Consider the following 25,396-nt stretch of genomic DNA (forward strand, 5'->3'; position numbering starts at 1 on the left):
TAAAAAAGTTTCATTTATATCTGTCTTTCAAAATCACTGCTTTTTATATGTGGGAAAAATATGCAATCAGGGAATAGGCAGTTAAAGACTGAGTAAAACTGATATCAGTAATAAATCTTGTATGTACAGAATAAATCTGAAGCCTAGGGAAAAACAGTAATACGTTACCTGATCAGTTACAGAAACAGTCAAGTAGGATAAAACACAAGAAAGTAAATATTAGAAATACCAGACGAAAAAGATTATCAACTGAGCTGTTTTCTTGAGTGCATTGGAACTCAGGATATCAGAATTAGAGCTGAAATGGATCAAGCTAAAAGATCTAGCAGAACTAACATTGCTGGGGTCTCTGTGGGCAGATGAGGAAACCTGAAAGAAGTGGGCCAACCATCAAAAAGGAACTATCTAGTCAACTTCATTAGCAATCATGACTCTACCACTGGGTTCTCAGATTTAATCAGAAATATTAATCAGAAATAAGCAAACATAAGGGAAAAATAATCCTTTATTTCAATATTCATACAGGTGTATATTTTCCAATTTATTCTCTTAAAGCAAGATTCACATGAAGGAAAACTCATTAATTGCATCCTGTGGTATAATTCAAAAGTACAGTTTCCAGGAGACTGCTCCAAAGCAATGGTAGTACTGCAGAGAAACTGCCCAAAAGTCACTGTCTCCCTCTGAGAAACAGTTAATTAATGATTAAAGAAAGCACTCGTGCCCTTCTGAACCTTTTCTAAACACTTGAGTGTGTCTTGCAGTAAGATGGACAAGTGAGCACTGTGAGATAACATAGGATGCTAGTGTTTTGTCTTAAAATCATATAAAATGGAAATATGAAGAAAACCAAATATTTAAGCCTTCATTAGTTTTTTTAAAGTATAATATAGATGTATAAATAATATAAATACTTCAACAACATAAATATATAAATGGTATAAATATTAATTACATACTCTGGACTAAGAAAATAATTATGCCCAATATATTTTCCTAGGCCATACATATCTGAGAAAAATGGAAGCTGTCTGGTTCTTGTAGGGGCGGAACAAATAACTAGACCATAGTCTATGCTCCTTTAACAACTGGAAAAGGTGAACACAGAAAATTCAGTTACACATATAAGATATTTGGATAGTTTTTAACTAATGTCCAGGCCAAAATAATGGTTGAGACCAGCCTTTAAATGAAATGAAATCTATCTTTAAGTGTTGTAAATATTTACGTGAGATATAACTGTAATTGAGATATAGTTTTAATCCTTTAAAATATGCCAATTTTTCCCTCTAATTCTGCTACTATTGAGTTTAACATTTGTTTCAGGGATAGGTAGCAAATGGCCTAAATTTACACTTAGAGCATAAAGTCTCAGCTAAACAAATAAGATTTAGATTCAAAGTTTTGTGTCGAGTGTTTTGATCCTGTGTGTCACTTAAGCCCTGTGTAGCATCTGTTTCAAGCCTGGATTTAGGTTTGAAACTAGGATCTAGGGTTTGGCCCTGTCTCCAATAAGCTGCATAAATCTGGCTCAGAGGTTTTTAAAAGTCTGCTGAACATTGTGAAAGATGGATGAGGTGAAATTCTCAGGCACAAAAAATAGAAAGGCGTAATATGTTACTGTATAAGATATTAAACTCAAAGGCACAGCTTATTCCACTCAGACACAGCCAGAAGAGCCACTGATGCCAATAATTCTAAGGAAATATAAGGTTAGTTTTGAATTTTTTGGTTTATTTCCAAATATTTTTCATCTTCAGGCACACAGCTAGCCAGAGACTATAAAAAAGTGTGAAAACCTAAACATTAAGCCTGCCATGCTGACCTCCCATTTGTAATGCCCTTCATGTGATGAGAAAGATTTCCCCATGCAGTTCCTCCAGCCCCTGGAGCAGGATCATCTGTCTGCTGGACCTCACATTGACTTTGTTATAAGATTGTACATAGCAGCTGGTAGAAGCAGGCCACAGGAGTTCCTGTTAAAGCAAACGGGGACACAAAACAGGAATGCTTGTCATACACCTGTCAGTAAGCAACTGCTCAGAGCTGCAAATTTATGTCAGCTGATGTCTGCAGGTACAATTTACATCAGCTGATACCTTAACGTAGATTCTCTGTGTCCTTCGGGACATTATTTTTCTGCCTTATTGTAAAGTGTTCTTGTGCATACACTTCTCTAATTTTGAAGGAAGTGCTATTGATAAGTTTTAGAGGCTTCATAACAGACTCACCTAGCTTTTGGGTGGTACATTTCAAGCGAGTTAATGTATGTTGGTGCTTTGAAAATCCCTTGTAGTAACAAGTATAACAGATGCACTCCAAGACCTATTCATGAAGCATGTGCATTTTATTAATGCTTATCTCAAGATTTACAGGGCAATACAAAATGCCGTCTTACCGGATTGGCAATCTCCTAGTCAAAACACTGAATTCCAAAGAAAAGACACAGATGTTACTATGACAAGACCTATGTCTTTTGAAACATATTTCTTCATGAATCTCAGGCTTCACTAGTGCAGTCTAAGAAACCTCAAGCACGTTTCTGAGCAAACAACTATTTCTCTTTAGATATTTCCAGAATTAAAACCTGATTCATTGTAAAACGGCTTTGGATCATTTCAGTTCATCTGGTGAACCATCTATGAGGGCTCAGTTATTCCATCTGAACCCTTCTGCTCACTCCAACTGCTGTTTAACATTTCGATCTGACAGTTTAATGCTGTTCCATCACAAAATATATGTTCCCAGTGAAAACAAACATTTTTCATATTAGCAATAGAAACAACTTCAAGGGGTGAGGTTATCATGAGACAATTACACCCCAGAGGGATTACAGGCACTTATATCATGATAACCTTATCTTCAGCATGCCTTATTAAATAATTACGAGGCTGCTGTAGCCAAGTATAAATATCTATAAGCTTCTCAGCTACAGGCTTATCACTAAATAAAGGTAAATGTTTATGTGAGCCTGGCAACCTCTACCACTTGTGCTAAAGCGTCTAAACAAACCTCAGCTTTCCATTTAAATAATGATAAATGCTTAATGTTGAACTGGTTTTGCTCTAACAGGATGTTTGCCACTAGAGTGGGACTTGCACTAAAGACAGCTCTTTCTCAAGATTCACAGAACCTTTTAGATTGGAAAAAATCTCTGCAGGCTTACTCACTTCACTGTGAATCTCTGCCAAAGTCCTCTGAAGTGGATAGGCCTACACTGATAAAGTTTATGTTAAGAACAGCTCTGACTCTTCTATCATTGCTCATAGTTTTGCTTCCAGTGCCATTTTCAGTATCTGCACTATCAGTTACTCCATAACAAACCACACCTCTTCACTATACCACATATTTTGGCAGAACCGTGAGATAAGTACTCGTGGAAAAGTCAAAATAAATGTTTTCTATGCATAAATACTCAAATTTCAAAATTTTTGAATTTGTTCATGTTCATTGACTTTTCCTCTTCACCTGTCATTAAAATGTTAGTTAGACTGAATTTACTGCAAAAATAAATTTTAAGCTTCAGTGATCCAATACTTACCAAAAATAAATTAACAATGATATGTAATAAATCCAGCCTACACTGGTTGATTTTATAACTGCAATTAAACAGGAAAAAAAATTTAAATCATCCCAAACACTGATTTTATAATGTGTCCAGCCATGCAGTTATATTTCCGTTGATTAAAAATGCTTCTTTCTTTATATTATGTATGCTAACAATACCAATAATATGTAATAGTAATAAACCATAGTAGGAACAATGCCACTAGGCTACTCCAGTTTGGTCATGAAATTCAGATGCAGCATATTTCCAAACTACTTACAGAAAGAGATAAATGTCATAAGCAAGTCACAAGAACTGGGAATAGTAAATCAATCTGAGAATGGCTGGCACTGAGAGCAGACTGAGTAAAGAACAGTTTGTGGCATAATTTTCCCATGTTCCGTGATATACATAAACCAGCAGATTTTATAGGCTGTACAATGAGAAGCAGATTAGAAGCAGAATTCCTTTAGGTCTCACATATGCAAGAATAGGGAGAAGAGAAAACTATTCTCATAAATGAGGAACATAGAAAGGGAAAAATAGCCCATGTTCTCTTACAGAGCATAAGGAAAGCAAGAGAGTCAGAGAATAGATATTTCATTACATGGAGAAGGTCTTTGAAACTGTGGCTTTATGTCTTCAGTGTTTTATAATGTACCAGTACATGTTGACCCAATCAAGAATGTGACCCTAGGAAAAAAAACCCAAAACAACACAGTAAATGGTGGGAATTTGCCCCAATAAACAGTGAAAATTTAAAGTGATTGAAATTTAAATCCAGGTAGAGTGATTTGACCCCTTTTGGTTTCCTGTCAACAAATCATTGCCTTCTGGGCATGTGACATACATGAACTTTTCAAGGAATTCAGCATGTTGATGGGTTTCCCACATTCAGTAATAATTTGACATAAAATATCATCATTTTATCACCTTCAAGTATAGATCCTACTTGTTAAAATGAAGACAAGTTTGAACTTACAACCTATTCTGGTCCCAAATGTTCACTTTTTTTAAGAAGTTATGCTTATTCCATTCTTAAAGACAGATCTGGTTATGAGAGGGATATTTATGTGTTGTATCTATTTTTCATAAATCCGCAGTGCCTAGAACTGATCAACATATCCTCCTCTAATTGCTTACAGACTGACAGCTACCAATATACTAATTGCTCAGTTTGCTCAGTACAACAATGCAATTTACAGGTCTGTGGTCTCCTGTGTCCTCTTGTTTCCTTTCCTGAAAATAACTCAGAGTGTAACAGCAATAATTTTGTCCATCTTTTTTCCCAATTACTTGGCTAGTCCTTACTGCAATTAAATCTCAGAAATAATTGACTCCTTAGCCTATATGTTCAACATCACGTAAGGAGAGTTCTAAAGCTTTTCTTGCCTAAAAACCAAAATATATTCCTATTAGTTCTTTTAAGGGATTATTCTGTTAGATTTAGACTGCGATTCCTAATCCTGGGTCATAACCTTACTTATTGTCTCCATGCATACAGTAACTACTTTTCCCTACTTACACCACTCTGGAAAGCTAAATTAGACAGTTTAACTCCCTTGAGAGAGCAGGCAGTAAATTTACACACCTATAATAGTAAAAATTCAATACAAATTCAGCAGTGGAAAAAAAAATCAGAAGATTGGCAGAAAAAAAGGATATTTATCACAGATGAAATGAAAAATGTGATTTGACTTGACCTGACCTGTTAGCTACCAAAAGGGAGTATTTACTTTGCCTTTTCAGCAGATGGTTTTGTCCAGTCTTTTCTTCTCAAAGTCTTTGCTTTTGGGAGCACTGCCCATGATACCAAAGAGCATGAAATGGATGTCAACAGCAGCATCATTAGCCTGAGCTGGCGCACCCCCTCTCCTAGTCTGTATTACAGTGCTCGTTCCCTCCCTGTTACTAATCCCCCAGTGTCCTCTTGCTGCAACATTTTCCTTCACAGTCAGCTGCCCAGGCTGGCTCCCTGCACAACCCGCAGCACTGGTGCAAGGGGACAGATGTGCACGGATAAGAATAAGCAGCCAGACCATGGGCTGGGCAACAGTGAAGAAAAGGAGAAAGTGGTCTTGCTGCAACGCATCGAACCACAGCAAACTGTGTCTCAGACAAAGCTAGACTGCAGAAACACCATCAGTATTTCCTGGGAAGACAAAGACACAGCACATGAGGTGGAGTGTTTGAAAGAGGTGATATGTCATCCCATTGCGTTCTCTAATGTCAACAGTGCAGCTTTTCTTATCAATCTGCTTGCTTCGTACTACAATAAGCAGTGGAGATAAAGTTGCCTGGGCCACTCACTCATCCTTGAAAGAGAGGTCAATCTATGGATTACAGTACATCCACAATGGTTTTTTTATACATTTTGTGGTGGATAAAATTTAAAACGTTAGCATTATATTACTAATTTTATAATGTCCATATTTTCATTGAAATAATATTGAAATTGTGTATCATAAGTGAGTTAGAGTTTAAAAGAGTAAAGTGATGTTGGTGGGAGTTAAGCGTGCAATTCTCTAGACACTATTGAATAATATATTCTATGTCGTGGTGAGAAAAGTTAAGGAGGAATGATAAATTCTTCAAACCTCAAGACGTATTGAAGCACATGCAGTTTTTGTTGCTTTGTTACACTATAAACTGTGTGCCACAAAAGGATCAGTGTTTCAATTTACATTCTGAGGACTTTTTGTCCTCAGTACTATAAAAATAGATACAATAAAATAGCAAGAGAGCAATTTTTTAATATTGATGTTATCCTACATTGATCAACAGGATGATTACACAGGAAATTTAGGTAACAAGTCATAAAATTGTTCTGTGCAATTTTGCCAGTATTTCTTCATATGAACTGGTCCACAGGTTAAAGCTATCTGAATGCTCTCATTTTTCCTCAGTCTCAGCAGATCTCAGCTCTCTCCTCCTTACCCTCAACTACCATACGCATTCAGTATAGTCTGGATGACCAGCTCACACTGAGTAGCTTATTCATTATTTGCGTCTTTTTTCCCTGAATGTTCATTCAATAATAACATCAGTCATTCTACAAATAACATTCCCAGCTACTCTGCAACTCCCCTCTTTCATAGCAGGCCCTTGTATTATTCTACTTTCCACCTGGGAGAAGTGAGGGACACAGCACCTCTTTTTTTTTATTTTCACAGCTTGCACAAATAGTTGGTGTTCTTGAAGACTTACTTAGAAGATACCAGTGGCAAAATGAGAAATAAGGGCTGCTTATTCCTCCCTGGAGTAAGTTCTGGCTAAAGAGGAAGAACCGGTGGGACCAAACCCATTTCTTTTATTGACTTCAGCTCATGTATTTTGTATTTCAAGCAATTTTCCCTCTGAGAGAGCCTGGCAAAGAATAATAACCGGTAAGGAAGTTTTATGTTAGCTACAATGTCTAAAGGGAAAAAAAAATGTAAGGATGAAAAAGCCAATAAAGTAACTGATTTTTTAATGTATTGAGGATTTTATCTCATTAATCCTACCCTTATAACAATAGCAAATTATCAATTTACCCAAAGTATTTCCTAATGTCTGGCATATTTTCTCAGTTTCATCTCTTAAAGAACATACAGTCAGTAGAAATGACCCTCACATCAGAGATTTGTGCTGTTGCTCCCAAACATGTTAAGCTGAAAGTGTATCAAATTGAATCTCACCCATTTCATGAAGAACTGTACCATAAGGCTTGGGACTTACAATTAAAGACATGAATAGAACAGTATGGGGCAAATACCTCAAATAACCATACCTGAAAGGACTGGTAGCAAAATTATTGTTTTGTTTCATTTTTTGGTTATCAAAGCCGTGAGTTCTGCCACGTAGTTGTCACTGAAGTCGAGTTGCTACTGAGGAGTAAGGCTCAGTCTCCTGGGCTACAACCTTTGCTGTTCCAGCCCTTCTATGTCTGCAGCAGATTTGTGGCAAAGAACAATAGCTACATAGCTATACATCTCGGCTAAAACCTGCAGAAATTCATGTGTTGAGCGTTTGGCATTCTTGTGGCTCTAATTTGGCTGTTCGTTCAAAGTCTGAATAAGTAGCACTTGCAGAGGTGTGGTCGCCTGAAGTTTTCTAAGTCAGTGAGAAACTTTATTCCTGCAGTTGATAAAAGGTAGCAGTCATTTTCTGATGACTTTTAGCAGTAATGAATGAATACTCCTTATGTTGGCTCAGTTAACTCTGACTAGCAAAGAAAGTCAAAGCTTTGCCTACCTATTTCACTGACCAGTCACCGGCTGAACACTTGAGGAAAGATCAGTGTCATCCAGATTCTTGGATGGGATAATGGAACTCTTGCAGTTGGTATTGCAACTCAGATTATATTCTTGTGCGTTCATCACAGTAGCCTGTAATAGAATTAGAGGGGTGATTAACCTAGTTGGAACTTTCATGCAGTAACTGTAGTAAAAAACTCTCCAATAAAAAGCAAAATGCAACTGAACTCACAAAAAAAAAAAATGAGCAATGAATTGCGTAGCTACCTAGCTGATAAAGTCCTTATAATCACTAAAACTCCTAATGTATATTTTAAGAAACTGGCATTAAGGTAGGTATTTTGGAAGCTGCATGATAAACACATTAAAGTTTCAGCACAGCGCCTTTCACAATTCAGTCAAATATGTCTTTTTTTCTTTGCTAGCTGCCTATTTAATTCTTTAAAGAACAACAATTTTCAATGTGTTTCTGTTTTTACATTCACTAGGGACCTGTGCAAGGATCTGGAGTACATACATGAAACATTCACGACCAAATGGACCAAAAAGATTACAACACTAAGCAGGACACCTGAATTAAACATTTATTCAGCGATGATGTAATCTAGGACTTGTCAAACAAACACAAAAAGTTGATTTAAAAATTGAAAAGATGACATCAAGTCTCACGGACTCTCTTTGAAAATGAGGGTTGTAGAATAAATTCAGGATTTTTATTAGCTAATAATGTGTGCAGAAGCTTCACTAGATATTTTTTGTATTCAGACATCTATTTTGATTTCTAATGCAGCAGCTTGTGTTGGTAACTATTCATTAGTGTGAATAAAATGTTTTCAACCTGTCTTTTCAAATTTTGCTCATTACAGTCTAAAAGGTAACGTTCTCATTCGAAGGGAGCATTTGTATAAAATTTAGAACATATTAGTGATTTTGCAAACATTACCAGATGCTTGTCTTCAGAGCATATATATGCCAGTAACCTGCAAGACAAACAATTACTTTCAATTTCAACAGTGTACAGTTTCAGGGCAGTTCATTTTTCAGTTTTACTGAAGGACATGTTTAAACACGCACAATCCACATACTTGAGGACAGATTTTTAGGAAGACTAATATCCAGTCACAAGTTCTTTGGACAATCAGACTGCTTTGTTTGACCTTGAAATGGATATTGGGTCATTTGAAGTTTGAGCTTTGAAAGAGCTTGCTAAGAATTTTTGAGAATTAGGAGGTGAACCCAAAAAGTGTGACTAACTTTGTACTTCTGCACTAGGGTATATGGAATGATGGTTGCTGCAGTATCCTGTGCCCGAGTTTAATCCAGCTTTAATTTTTAATACATTGTGGATGTTACTTTTAATTTGTGTATTTAATTTATCAGGCTTCTTTAATGTAGGGCAGTGAAAGCTATCTAAGCTGGAAATCTCCTTTGACTGGAATCCATTTTTATGGACCAATCAAGTACTTATAGACATCATTCACTTTGACAGAAAAACATGTTTAGTCAAGAGTAGCAGCTTTCAGTGTTCAGTACTATGGGTCCAAATGATCTTAAACCGCTTCATGGAGTTACAGTGTTGGGTTTTGTCATCTGATAGATCATACTCTAAAGTAAGTGGAAGATGGAACTTGACTACCTATTTTGGTATGTAGAGAGTAATAGTCTGGAGATAATATCTTTATGCAAGGAGGAGATATTTAATTCCATTATTTCCAGAAGACTGTCAGAATTTCTACTGTGTTCAGTATCACAGATTTTGTTGGGGATGGGTCTTTAAATTTGCCTGAAGTTTTACCATTATGTCAAGTGGTTGAGAAATACCTCTACAAAACAAGACAATGTTAATTAGTCATTCAAAACATAGTATCTAAGATGAGACTAGAGAGAGGAAAAAATCTTTCATGCATCTCCTGGAGACAGAACAACCTACCTCCCCAAGTGCAAGCCAGCCAGAATTTCATTCTATCTGCTGTGGGAAGAACTAGTGCTCTTGTCATCACCTCTTTTGTTCTTTGTTTCTTATCAAGCCCAGATACTTTAACATATTTCATTCCCTTCAGCCAAAAATTGTTCAAGTACATTCTCTCACATCACCTCATAATGTGTAAGGAAATGACTTGATTACTAAGTGACAATTCTTATTAGTGCAAGCATTGTTACAGGTATCACTCTCTGTTTTCAGAAAGAAAGTTTATAATCTCAGTAGATGTCCACATAGAAAAAGGCATCAAAAGACACTAGTCACATGTTTCTTCACTACGAAAAAGAAAAGAAGAAAGGCATTCTGTATTCTGTCCATGACAGTCACATCAAATCATGCAGTTGTTTTGCATATTGGACCTGTTAGTGCAAGCACTTTATGTGTTAGTACAAGCACTAACACAAAAGACACCTCAATTATTTTCCTGTGCAACCTGTAACAGTACAGTATTTGTAGTCTCAAAAAGTAAAGAGTAGATTTTTCATATGTTTGTGAATCTTTTAAAAGTACATGTGAAAGCAATACTTTGTAAACTCAGTTATAGTGAGAGGAATATGCCAATTAAATCCCGTTCGTCTCATTAAAAAAATCTTGAAACAATTCCCTCACGTTATACCGTTAGGTTAGCAACTTCACACTCATGCAATGCTGTTCGAGCCTTTTCATGCCTCATCTAGCAGTAGTAATTCAATTCAATGACTCTGTTGTACTCTGCATTGCAAAATGTCAGAACGTGTTTCATGCAACGTCAGTCATGTGCTAATTTGACAAATTATAGAAAAAAAATAGTGAGAATTCCTTTGAGGATATTTAAACACACAGCACAAAATACATATTTGATTTCCAAAACTCATGTTTTTTAACCCCAGAACTAGAACGAGCAATGTCATTTTCCCTACAGATGTCAATCAAGTTATGCAGGGATTTTTGACCTGCCTTCCAGGAGTGTAGCATATATGTACTGTACGGTAAAACATCAGAGGACATTATTGGCTTGAGGACACTCACAACTCTAAGCTTTGAAGAAATGTTCTCCCTAAAATGTATAGTGCCTGAAAACACAGTCCTAATATCCCTGGAAAAGTTTTGTGAACTTAAGATTTTAAATTTTTCTACGTGATACTAAACTTGGTGAAATCAAATACAGCATTTCTATTTCTGAATGCAATATGAATATTTACATAACAAGAAAGCACCTTTTCTCTGTTATTCATTGCTGACTTATTATGCCTGATTATGAAGGAAGCAACAACAGTTTTGCACATTCATCTCTGACTTATCTTTCATTAGTTATTGCTAGCAAAGACCAACATAAATGTTTAACTATATTCAGGAAAAAGCCTCAGACTTCCAAGACATGTCAAACATCTTAAACTATGGATGTTTTACCAGGGTAATTAAAACTTCCTATAATAATATCCTTTCCTGAAGATACATCTGAAATAGAGACAAACTCAAGAAGAAGTGAAATCTATGTGCTAATGGACTAAACAAAGTTGTAAAATCAATGAATTTGTATTATATGGAGGTTTAAAGATTCCTTGAGGAAGAAAGAGCAGGAAAGTATTTTATGGTAACATAGTACCTTTTATTCTTCCACAAACCATACATTCCTCATCACAAACCCTTGTTTTCCTTACATAGATTCTCCAGAGCTGATCTTGCACATTCTTTTTGGTTTTTTTCCCCACATTTCCCACACCTTGGGATGAAATAGGTGGTTTACGTCTGATGTATATTATCTACTACTATAGTGTTAAAATCCTTTACAGAGAAAAGTCTAGAGCCAAAAGGTCATAACTCCAACTTTTATTTCAAGAATTTAATAATTTATAGGAACTGCAGAATTGTAATTTTCATAATAATAAATACAGATTAACATCCTTATAGCACCATGAATCACCTTTCAATCTTCAGCATTATGAGCAACAACAGTACAGCAAATAGCATTACCTCTTTCAAAGCCATTGATTCCACATACAGCATTTATATCATCCAACACCCTGACCGTCAAACACGTGTCATAGGATTTATATCAGATGTTAACATGTAGGAAGTTTCACTGCGTAATCAAAAATCGGGACTTGTAAAACTAATCTTACACATCATTGATGGATCTGTTGTCCACTCAATTCACTCTCACCTCATGAAGTTAAGTAGAATCACACATACTTAAAAGATCTAGTAAAGATGGTAAACTCCACAGAAGTGTTAAAGAGGCCAGTAGGGAACCATCAATTTGAAGAAGGGAATGTAAAAAAAGTGTGTATGTGTATGTGTATGTGTATGTATATGTATATGTATATGTATATGTATATGTATAAAACATTCTCAGCTAGACAAAACATATGATATATATCTAGCATAATCTCTCCGTATTTGTAACACCACTCCACACATCAGACTGAAGGGAAGTTGTTTTTTTTCTTGAAGACAGCACAGCTGAACATGTATAGCTGTAGAAGTTCTTTTTTATTTGTGGATGGAATATAATCCATGATGAGAAATGTTTGCTTCTCCACTAATGATTTACATCTGCTTTAATGTTAAAAATTACTCTGTAGGGGAAATCCTTGTCCCTTTTTACTTTTCATTTTCCAAAAAGGACTCTTTTCAAGGTTAGTTTTAAAGATAATAATAAAAAACCTTTATTTTGACAGAAGTTTTTGAAATGTCCTTTTCTGCTCATCATTATCCGTCCTATTTTTTAGGGTCATGTAGCATTACATCTGACATAACCCAATGTGACATCACAGTTCATAAATCAACAAATACACTCCACTGAGTGATACTGTCTGTTTAGTTTGTTCTAGACCTGTAGAGAGCACTGCAGAAAATCAGCAAATTGGGAAATGAACAAAACCTTCAGAAGTCCTCAAATGGTTGCTGCAAGGTTCCCTGGAAGGACTTGATCTCCACTTCTTGCCTGAAGAAACTGGCAAAGAAAGTAGAAATTCAGTATATTTAGAAGCACAAAAAGGCCAGACTACCAACACTCATTCAACTAGCAGTAAGGGTAAAGCTTTCATAGCAGAACCCACTGCATTTCTTACATTTCTTTATCGTTTGTTGAAAACATCAATATGTTTTTTTCTTATATGAAAATTCTTCGGTACTTTAAATCATCCAAGTCCTACCCCATGGCTTTGCTGCTCTCTGTGAGGTCTATTAACTGCAAAGATCCTGCATGACCTTTCTGAAGTTTTCCATCTCCAGAACTATCTGCAAAAGAGAAAGATTTCCACTGGAGGTTAACTTGCACTATGTATTTAAGTTGACTTCTTTGTTTTAGAATTAATGTTATGAGTAATTTGAAGATGATAGGAAAAAAGATCACACCTTGATCAAATATAAACAGTTGTGTGTTTCACTAGTTGTAGACAAATATATTCATTAAAAATAATGTTAAACATATTGTGTAAACAAATATTAATGCTGAGCAGGTAGCAATATTTGTACTAGTTTCACATAGCAACAGATTCAAAGCAATTTTGATGCTGAATAAGTAATTTCTAGATACGTGCTACAGTGCAAATAAAAACACATCCCTAATAAATTCACTTTGAAAAACATGAATTTATATCTCTTTGGGTTTGGAAAAGAACAAGTATTCATATGACCTACACAAGCACCGGAATTTATCTGTAAGAAGCTTGCCGGAATAGTAGTACAAAGAGCTGCTGTTTTTTTAATGCCATTTTACAGCATGACTAGTGAATTATTCAGTGAATCAAACTGACCATGGATAATTCAAAACTAACATCTTCTGGATACTAAATCCCTCATCCAAAACATCTTTTCTCTTTCAACGGGTTATTTTCACATTAATTTGAAAAATAACCAGGATGACTTTCTTAAAAGAAAATATCTATATGTAGGTTCAAAGAAGAATATTATAACACAGAGTTTTTTCCTGAATTTCTCTCCACTCTGAATGTAACTCCAAACTGTAATAACTGGAAAAACAGTGAGACAGTAAATAAAATAATAAAAACACAGATCCATTGTAGTCGAACAAAACTGCAGAGACAGAAAAAAGTAAAGGTTTGCATCATATCATAAAGCAAAGTTGTGTTCTCTCCTGCATTTACGTTTAAGATTTTTGATTTAAGAAAGGAATAATTCTCTTACAAATGACTGGAGTAATTCCAGTAGCCTAAAGGCAAGTCAAACCCTAGGGGGAGAACTAAACTCAAAAGTCCAAATGAAGATCCCAAATGGTGTTTGCTTGGATCTAGCATTATGACTGTGAACCATTTCTTCCTGCAACCTAGTCAGTAAATTAGTGGGAGGTTTTGGCAAAGTGAATGGAACTGAAGTGGAAAAAATCCCTTCTTTCAAAAGTATTGTGTTGCTGTATGGCTGAGTTGTTAAATTTTCGTATGGATTACAAACATTCTGCTCCAGTCATAGCCTGTATGCGGAAAGCAAAAACATCGGGTTTTTTTCACTACTGTTGGTTCTCTGCAGTACTTGGTTAAAATAAGGTGTCAAATATTCCCTCATGAAGTTCCCCAGAATGAAAGATTTAACAAGAAATACAGTCTAAAAAACTTCTTTTCCTGTCATTGTGTTGGGGACATATTAAGATGCTGAAGAGAGAAATGGCTTTCATCTGCATGGCCATTTAGGCACACATGCCACTTTTGACTGACTTCACTTAAAATAGCTGGTGAAGTCCCCTGGTGATATAATCAGAAAGTTCCCTATAGCTCCTGTTGAAAGAATTGTAACTTTGCTAACATGAGAAAGCGAGAAAAATGGGAAATTAATGGTAACTGATGGGTTTCTAGGCCTATTGCATTGAAATAAAAGGAAATTTGGCCCATGGATTCAGTGTCCAAATTTTCATTCAAAACACCAGTGCAAACAACAAAATGAAGTGCAATACCTCATACTGCATATGAGTCGAGAAAGCAAACTTTAGTTGCTAGAACTTTTGCTCCTCGTTCACATTGAAGGTAACTTGACACTTCCCACGTATTTATGTGAAACCTCTCACATTACTTGTGGAGAAAGGAGGAAAGATCCCTGTTTTTTCATGAGCTCTTGAGGTCTCTAGTTTGTGTGATGCCTTTTTATATCCAAACATCCACACAAGTAAAGAAGTATGAAGAGTCTTCTCATTCTTTCATATGCTGTTGCAAATTAGGGGGAAAGGCTTTTAAAAAGGTGGCATACCAGTGTAAAAATAATACAAAGAAATACAGAATCAGTGATGCATTATAACAGAGCAGAGGGGTGGGGGGAAATAAGCATACAAAGTATTACAAGAAATGGGACCATGAACAAAGCGCAATCCAAGCAAATGTAGGATCATTAGGTTAAACATCACCAGCTACATGGAACCACTTTGGAAGCCTGAATTATGTCAGAATTTTTGGCTTTAAGTTCACTGTTAAAAATGTAGGAAAAATATCTATCAAAAAATTACAAGTATATACTCCTTTATCTCCTGGATATTCACCCTTAGGTATCGCTGCTGACATTGGCCTCATTCCTAAAGTACTTACAGTTCCTATCAACTTCAGTCAAAATTGTCATTACTCAGCTTGGTAGTGTTTGTTCAAACAGATCTCTATGTCAAAGAAGATGTAACAAAGGAGAGTTTTGAATAAAGAAACAAATAAATAGCACGTACATCAGGAAGGACAAGTGGGAGGTTGTGTATGTTACCAAGCCTGCCTAACAACATGTTCTGACTGCAACACCATCTCCTTGAAATCAAAATATTCTGTACCTGTTACAGGGAAAGTTACAAGCAGCTTTGAAAATCCACCTCTTGTGGAAGCTGTGAACATTCACCTGGTGACAATGGCATCTATGAGAGGAACAAGAACAATGCCAGTCTTTTGTCCTAGCTAATAGATATAAGCTAGCAATGAGTTTTTCCACAATTAAGTCTTCCACTGTAATGGTCAAGTACAGAAAGATAATAGTGATAGCCTTCAGCACAAATTCTTGTGAATGGACATTGGCAGCAGGAGTGCTTCTTTGTAGTTTGACACAAGAGTAATTTCCTCCAGGTAAGAGTTTAGTAGTCTCTTTCGTCTTTGTATTGGAAAGCTTAATAGTTGCTTCTTTTCTGAGGCCAGTAGCCACTTCCTGATACATTGTCGAACTTCTACCAGGGTAGGGAAACCACTCGACAAGCATCCTCAATTCTCAGCAGTCCTGTGTTTTCCTCGAATTATTAAATGGGCAGCATTTAACATAAACAATTCCTATTCCGGAAAATTTTCATTTGCCAAACTGTTGAATTCCTGAAAGGATATATCCTAAATATATCTACGCATATCCTAGTTCCTTTTTGTTTAAGAAATGTCCCGAAGTCCAAAGATGTCAACAAAAATAAAACAAAAACACAGACATAATCTTGGATTTAAGTTGCAGCCTCTCATCAGGCAATTTCTTACACTTTTAGGTTTTAGAAACCAAAAATATCCTGGGTTCTAAGGTTTGTATGAAGAACAGAATAGCAAGCTACAACACAAACTCACAAAAGGGAGTGACATCCTCTGATGTGGCAGTAACATATAATGAGTGCATTTTCCCATGATGGACTATTCAGATTGTAATCTGTCTCCATATATTAACAGAAATTTGCTGTACTATGGTAATTTTCCATCCTGAGGAAGAGACATAAGAATGAGATTGAAACATCTCATTCCTTAGAAAGATGGCTGCTTTCTTGAATCTCGTGATTATGTTAGAAATCTAATTTTAAAAGACATGTTGCCACTTCTATCCTGGCACTGGGAAATGTGTGAAGAAAATATTCGTTTTAAGTGTAGCTGTTTTGTCCAAATCCTATCAGACCATTTTTTCTAAAGATGGGAGTAAAGTTTTTCTTATTCTTTAGGAGAAAAAGTAAGTGGAAGTTATAATTAGGTAAAGATTGAGTAGTCATCAGGTAACTGACACATTTGACATTACTTCTGACCTGCAGTGCTTCTAATCAGATGGTTATTATTCAGAATACTGAAAAGAAATGCAGTTGATTTCTTTTAACTCCATCCCTCCCACCCTGACATTTTCCCCCTGTGCTTTGCCACTGAATGAATGGGTATTTACAGTGCCATTTGACAATGTGCTTGACAGAACTCTCACCTCACGCCTCTGCTGTTATCAAGGGCCAGTTAAATTTAAATCTAACCTTTGTGTCTGCATATGGAAGAATTATTGAAGACTTCTTATAAAAATAAATGGACGTTTTAAATATTAGAGTGAAAAAATATCATTTTGCTAATGTCCAAAGTTACAGATTGCTCATTGAGCTCAGAAATTCAGACATTACCAAATAGAAACATAATCACGCTCTATCATTTCTGCTCTGTCTGGGGAAATGAATTAAATATGTTTTCTAAATTAATAAAAATAGATTTGAATCCTTTTTTAAATTAAAGCCATTCTCATAAAATTTTGTTGGACAGCAGAATATCACTGGGCAAAATGTTGTTTTCTGCTTGCTGCCTGCAATTACTAGAAGCCATAAAACTGAGGTGAGCAGAGGGTATAGCACTCAAAGTTACAATGTGTTAAACCATTAGACTAGAACACATTTCCAAAACCTCTTTCCACTTCATAGAAGAGTGACATTTATTTGCAGCTTTCATTCAGTTGAAATCTTTTTAAGAATAAGAAAGAATAATGCTTCAAATCCACTGAATTTTACTGTACAGCACCTGCAGACACTAAAATTTAGATATATTACAATGGTAACATGAACATAACTTTCTAGCATTTATTAAATAAGTAATTTGTGGGTATAAAGCTGAAATTGTGGTCACAAAGAATGAATGTTTTCTGTTTAATTTTACTGGGACAGATCAGTGGTGACAATCATTCCCTGTCATTCCCATGCCTCCAGAACGCATTTACTGAACCCATGTAGTTTCATTGCTACTGTGAAGCAAACATTGAAATGTCATGTAAGTTTTGCATTGAAAAATCATCAAAGTTGTGTACACTTCTGAGCTTTGTATGAACAACCACTCTTTACAACCATCCGTCATGCCCCCTTCACTGTGAACCTATAGATCACGCAGCTGTGTAAGAGAGTAAAGAGAAATGTAAGCCATATCCAGTTACAGGTAAATTGATTCAGTAAATCTGTCAATGAACAAAATACGCAAATGCATGACAAGGTTCTGCAATCACCGTTCAGCCAAGATGAGAATGTTATTTATATTATATATTGTACTGATTCAATTTGCTAAGTGGTTTATTTGACACTAAAAAATAATGTAAGGAAAATTTAAAAGGCCAAATTCTGACATCCTCCCTCAAAATGAGTAAGAATTTTTCTGGATGCAGTAAGACAATCTACAACACAGAATTAATAGGCATATGAAAGCAAAGCAATACGTGAGGTCTGACACAAATGAAGAAAAGACCCACCCTATAGCTTGGGAATGAAGGGTGGGAGGGAGCAGAGTAGAGACGAAGAGAAGATTATAGAATACGTCCTATCTGGTAACAATGAAACAAGGCTCAGCTTGATGCTTCACTCAGTACGAGTGGATGCATGTTCAAATATAGATTTTTTTTACCCTCAGTGGGAAAATGTCCATGGCATGAGTAAACAGCAAGTTAACATCACCGCAACGCACCAGCCTACAACACTTTGTCTGTTAAGCAGTTTTTAGCTAATAATTACATTCTCCCGAAGATCAAGTTGATGCTTAAAGGAAATCATTTTTTTGGAGGTAGAAGATGTGAAAGCAAAAAACAGTTAAGCTCTTCAATAGCCTTTCAGAAAATTATCTACAGAATTGCTTTGCATGTTGGCGTCATATGCAGCTGTCTGTCAATTCAGGAGGGAAGTGTTTTGAAGGTGATCATAGTTAATTTTTGTTAATTTCTTAAATAAAAATAGTTATAAGCACAGACTCATTTTTTTTTGTGTTGGATCTCATTTTAATGAAGAGCATGATAACAAACTGCAAACATTTACCATGTGTAATTACTGCAGAATGAAAAAAATATTGATTTTGATAACATGGTGTGTATGTGTGTTCTTTAATCAAAGATCATGTAATTAGAAATAATGGTAATTTGTAAGAATAAATATAAATAAGTAAGAATATATCAGAAAGAAGCTGCTGTCAATCACAATTATTACTTTAAAAGAAATTCCTCAGACAGTACTTCTTACGTAGCAATTTCAATCTAGATTGGACAACAAAAACGTAACAGTAGTTAACCTACAATTATGATATTGACAGTGAATTGCAGTCAAGAACTTAATATACCAAATATTTTCTACCATCTTTTCATTAAAACACACTTGAAAGAGGAATGAAGTAACAAAAAAGTTAACATATGGAATTATCTTTCCATCAGGTCAGCTCACTGAATAATTTATCATCAAAATGTATTTATGAAAATAAATAAAACAACTGTTAAACTTTCCATGCTGCTAAACCAGGCTGAATTCTTTAACTTAATGTCTTTCATGATATTATGGTCAGTATAACTAACACTGTGAGAAAGGCTTACAAATGAGACAGGATGGGAGAAAAAAGCATGAATGTTGAAGAAATTATTTTTAGTTACTTTTTACTGGTCTTAGAGAGGAAAATAATTGAAAAACAATCTTAATTGAACATGGATCATACTTTCATTTCATAGGACATACAGGATGCACTGCAGTAGAATCCTTTACTCAGTCACAGAATTAATGTTATGTGTTATGAGTTCAGACAACCCATTTAGGAAATGTGTATTTAAAAAAAGAGAGAGTGAGGCAGTGTGGCTTTCTGGCTTCCCAGGCATAGCCTGAAAACTCAGTGTAATAGAATTCTAAGCCAACAATACATACAGTATAAAAAAATTTATTCTCTTAAATTTTATGGCCAAGAGAAGTGAGTAGTACAGAGATTACAGGGATATCTGTAGTCAAAATAGTCACTGGATCTTTTGCCCTCAAGCTCCCTCCTGCTGCTAGTGGGGTCACTTCAACTTCCCCACAGTGGAGTTACTTCTTTTAAGTACTTCATAAAATGAAGGAAATCTGCAGGTGGTAATTTTCTTCTGTCTTCTAATACTTTTCTTGTGTTCACAGGAAAATCTAAGAGTTATTACAGAAAACATGAAAAGATTTGAATTCAAATTAATCTAACTTCATCAGCTTTGAGTGTTCTGTGAAAATACAGGCTTAAGCTCTGTTGGTTTGGATCCAAATCCACTGGTTTATGGCTTACCAGGACCAAACAGTAGGTGTAGCCATGACTGCAGCTAAAAACTACAGTTCAAGATGTGCAAACCAGTGTAGTGAAAGCTGGTCCTTCTGGGGTTTGGATGGAAGATTTGGATAAAAGCAGACACATGTTACATCTGTGCTGCTGACTGTGATGAAGGGATACTGCCAAGCCATCTTCAAATTAGCTAGCTGAGATACCAGAAGCAGTCTCACTGAGGCAACACGGACTTCAAAACCAAGTGCCCAGCCCACATGTGAAGCAGAATAAATCAGCCCACACTGAGTTCTTTGCTTCTTTGGCTAGGTAATCTCTTGTCTCTGTTAACTGTATTGCAGTCTGCGCAGCAGATATGCACACAGACAAAAACGTCTCAATATTAAGCCTTAAAGGTTAGAGGCAGAAGAACATATAAGAACATATGGATGGCAGAATTATGGGTAAACCCTCTGATGATGTCTAACAGTCAATGCACAGGTTGACATCATGTGATCCTTGTCTCCAGGTCTGCAGACTTAGCCTGGAGATCTTGGCCAAATCTATTCTCTTCTGCACTTTATTTTAGAATAGGATGATTGTTGACCTGTATATGCCATAAATGTGAGAAAATTATTGCCACATTTTTATGTCACACCAAACCTGAAGCACATCTGTAACAGGTGACTGGTAAGGGATGCACTGGGAAGACCGTAAGAACAGAACAAGTTCCAAGAGCTCTGTCGCAGGCTTAAGGAAACAGCAGACCCAAGAAAGATGCCAAAGAATGTTTCTTCCTTAAAATTTTGGGTCACTTTTTGAACCTTCTTAACATAATTTTTTGAGACTTCTTAAGATATGCCATGTCCTGCACTGAAGTTAGTGTAAGGTACCTTTTTGTCTTTGAATTACATATTTGTCTTAAGCAGTCATTTCTTTATTTAATTTGATTCATGCCAATCTCTTGTAGTGGTCAGAAGAAGTAGTCCTTCCCTACATGTTTTTTCCATGCCACTGTGATTTTATACTTCTGTTAAATTCCCCATTGGTCTTTTCTTTTTCCATCTAATATAGGACATGCAGACAATCTAAAGAGAGCCCAAGCCCAAGCCCAGCTGTTTCTTCTCATTGTTCTTATTTTCTTTGTCCAGGCTTTTTCAATTCTAACAGCTCCTTTTCTAAGATGTGGGATGAAAACTGTGCATAAGATGGAAAATACTGATCAATGTACTCGGTGAAATGACAATATTTCCTGTTCCGTTTTTTATCCTTTTTGTCATTGTTACTGAATTTGCATTATTATCAGTATTTTTCATTGTGCTAATTTTTCATAGATCTATCTATTATAAATCCAATATTTAATTCCTGAATGGTAACAAACAGTTCTGAGCATATTGCTGTGCACATAAAATTGAGATTTTGTTCCATCACTTTACATTTATATGCATTCATTGTTTTTTCTTCAGTTTTATCACTTACTCAAAATTGTGAGATTCTCCTACAATTTTTTTATGATACCGCAATTTAGCACCCTGATAAGTTCATAATGTTTACAGTGTTTTTATCTCAGTTTTCATTCACTTGTCCAGATATTTAAGAACACATACCCAACACAGAGTTGACTCTGTAAGTAAGTACAGTTGAAGTAAGACTTCATTCTCTTCTCTATTTCTACCCTTTATTTCCTGCCTTTTAAACAGCTACTTTTCCTTGTGAATGCAATCTCTCTCATCCCATGGCAAATTAGTTTCTTTAAGAGTAAAAGCTCTTAAGCATACTCATCAAAAGTTAAGGAATATGGTCAAAGGTGGGTTTGGGTTTTGGTTTTCTTAATTTAAAGTATATTTATCAATGAAAGGTATATCTGAAATTCAGTTTTAATATAATTATGAAGCTGTAAGCAGTCAGAGAACTGTTCATAAGGAAGTCAGTTGGTCCATTGTAGTATCTAGGGGTTAAAGAAATCATCAATAACAGTAAAGACTCTGCAAGCACAAACCACAAACACCTTTAGCAGTCTTAACCATGGAGGGGATTGCTAAGATACTTAACAAAAGCGACTTTTTTCAGGCAATAAAAAAAGTCATGAATGGATTTTGTGTATGATTATGAAATTAAAGGTGCTTAGCATAAACTAAATTATTTAAAGTTTAGAACATCAATACAGTGAACACCGCTTGAATTACTTTATCCATTTGTTAGCTCCACAGAACACAGTGGTAAACTTCTGGGGAAAACACATACAGCTCTCCCACAGCTGGAGACATCGTACGGTTCTCAGATAACAGCAAAACTTGAGAAAGAGTAATAAGACAATTTCAAAAGTATATTTAATATGAATATTCACAAAAACTACGTAGACTTCATTACAGATCACCACATTTTTATTTGAACATTGCTATATGGCTATACATAAACTAATCACAGTCTAATCATATGTAGCTAGAAAGCATGCTAATACACAGGCATCATATGACTGTCTATCACTCAGTTTCTACTAGAGGGGTATTGCATCTTCTTAATCTTTCATTATTCTCTTATAATAATTTATAGAAGACATAAAGTTCTGATTCCAGACCATTCTCATCATAGTGTGATGTTGAGATGTAAGGACTGACTGCAGTATATCTAGAGCTTGTTCAAATATTATTGGGCACCAAGACAAAAGATGTAAAATACAATTTTGTTTTCTGTGACTTAGAAAAAATGTGTTTCTGATATATGTTACACATTAGAGGGGAAATATATTTGTATAAATAACTCTGCCACAGATTTCTTGTGTGCACTTGATTAGAACTCCTGCAGACTGATCATCAGCCAACATACTCCAAACAAGCTCTTGCAAAACTGAAATTCTGTATACATATACTTCCTGGCCCTAAACTGAGAAAGTTTATTTCACTTTATTTCACCTTTCTAAACTGTATCTGACTGTATCTGAATTAACTTTGTGATGAGTGAATTTCAGTTCACCCAAATGAGAGCAAAAAGATTGTATTCTTGCCTCGCCTTGCCTTTCTCATACACATTTTGAAAAGTCGCGTTTCATTATGAAAATTGGGACAGAAATGGATCCTTTGAAAAGAATGTTAAGAATACATCTTACATTATCAAAGGCAGCTGTCTCTTGTTTTTCTGTGAAAGTAATCTTCCTTCATATCCTGATATCTCAGACATAAGGAAATGATTCACCTTTGACACAAGAGAAACATGTGTTTAATTCTAAGGCTGCATTTTTTTCTAGTACTAGGATACATGATTGAATTATATACACTGGTGTTCACATAGACATATGGGTCAAATAATAAAAGTAATTTTTTAGATTAACATAACAAATATTTATATATCTCATTGATTTTGCAAGTGTGAGTTGCACAAGCACGTATTCTGTTTTATTTTAAATTCATGCAGTCCTCTTCCCACCTCTCCCAGGAGACAAAATGAAAAAAGAACCAAATATTCTGATAATAAAATTTGTCTGAAAAACTGACTGACACATATTTTCTGGAAAACAATACTGTTCAAAGACTAAGACGAAGCAAAGTTCTCTGTTACTCCAAAGGTAGTCTGCTGTCTTTGATACTATCCACTCCCATAATCATAATTCTAAGTCACTGAACTGAATTTGATCTCTAGCAAATAATTTACTTTTATGTTATATAAAAATGCTAAAAAAAATATTAATATACATTATTAAATTGGTCCATACAGTGGTTCAGTTTTCCAAATTCTGGCTATCATTGAATTTAGAGAAGCAGATTTAGATATGAATTTAATGCCCCTTCAGGGGGCATCCAAGATTGATGCGAAAAAAAAATCCAATCAGTAATGAATTTAAGGAAAACATTAAAAAAATACATTAATGGAAAGACTTGAAATAAAGACAAGAAATACATCCTAAGAACTTGTAAAAATGGTTGTAAACTGATTGTGCATTCCAAACCAGTGACAAAATGACTGACAATTTAAGGGGTGTAACAAATATAAATGTTAGGGTTGATTCAATGAATGCTTTCCTTAGTCATCTTCCATTTCCTGAAAAGAAAGTCTCAGGACTACTATGTCCACTTTAGCTAAATAATCCACTGTAATCGTAAATGAGATTTTTGGCTAGAAAAGAAACTTATTTATCTAAATATTAATGATATTTGACAGATATATCATAAGCGTTAGACATAAGTCACCAACTAGAGCAGAGGAAAATGTAAATAACAAAATGGCCAGGAAGATATTAATTCCGGGACATTTTCATGAGGAGTGTGAATTCACAGTGTTATATAACCAGCCAGGGTGTAGAAAGAAGCTCCTTGCAGCTGGGGATTTGCAGCCTCATTCTGGCTACCATCAAGATGGTAGATTTTTTCCCTTGCAAACAGGAGGAAGAAAGTAAGGATTTCTCCAGCTTTTAAGTATAGGGTGGTTGTGTATTTTCCCAGCTGATGCTCCTGAAACATTCACTGGAAAGAAGGATATTTCCATTCTCCTTCTTTTCTTCCCCATTTCCATTAAAACTCTTAGGATTTCTGTATTCAAGGTATGGTTTTGTTTGTGTTGCTTCATATATCTAGATGTGGATTTCAAAAATTGTAATGTTGATTTTCCATAAGATTTAGAGTGTGGGAAACAGTATTCTTTTCCCTTTCTCCAGTTATGTAATTGGCAGATTTGCATGAAAAGAAATTCAGTACTTGTGGATTTAATTATTATGGATCCTATTGGCCATATTCCAACAGTGATTACAGCATTATCAGTTGTATTCAGGTAGATAAAACTCAGTATTCTAATGCTAATGGCAATGGCAGGGGAGGGAAGCAAGGAAAAAGGAAGGAGAAAGATCTCATTACAGAATCAACAGAATAAAAAATATGTTGGATCCTAAAACTATGTGAAAACTATTCCTTCCTAATCACTTTTATTTAATTCAGCTGTTGGTCTTTCCATTAATCATGAAATATTTTGTAGAATCTGCTCTTTTTAAAGCCTTGCATAGTCATGTCTTTTGATGATAATCTAATCTTATACCTAAAAACATGAAAAACATTGCCCTTAATCAGAGCACTGCCAAACCTTATATTTGTTTTCATTAAGTACTTTTGGAATACAGTTTTCAGCACAGAGACAGGGCAGAGCTGCTTTATGTTCTTTTTCTTAAAATTGTATCTTATTTTGACAGTGTCAGTCTGGAAAAATTAGATAAAAAATAGACAAGGACAATAACATTTATTCAATGTATTTTAGCTGGGTTAAAGATTAGAGAATGAGTTTGAAAAAGTTTGATTTACCTTTTTTTGTTGCCCTAGTGTAGAGTGGGCTGGGAAAAAAATATTTTCCATTCCAATTAAGTCTCTCCATATTAACTGCTATTTAGTTTTTGAGGGATTTTTCCCTACAGTCACAATATTATTTGATTTACTTCACTCTCTCCATAGACAATTAGAGACTGGAAAAAAACAGG

This window comes from Cuculus canorus, chromosome 4 (assembly GCF_017976375.1).
Source record: "Cuculus canorus isolate bCucCan1 chromosome 4, bCucCan1.pri, whole genome shotgun sequence".
NCBI lineage: Eukaryota > Metazoa > Chordata > Aves > Cuculiformes > Cuculidae > Cuculus > Cuculus canorus.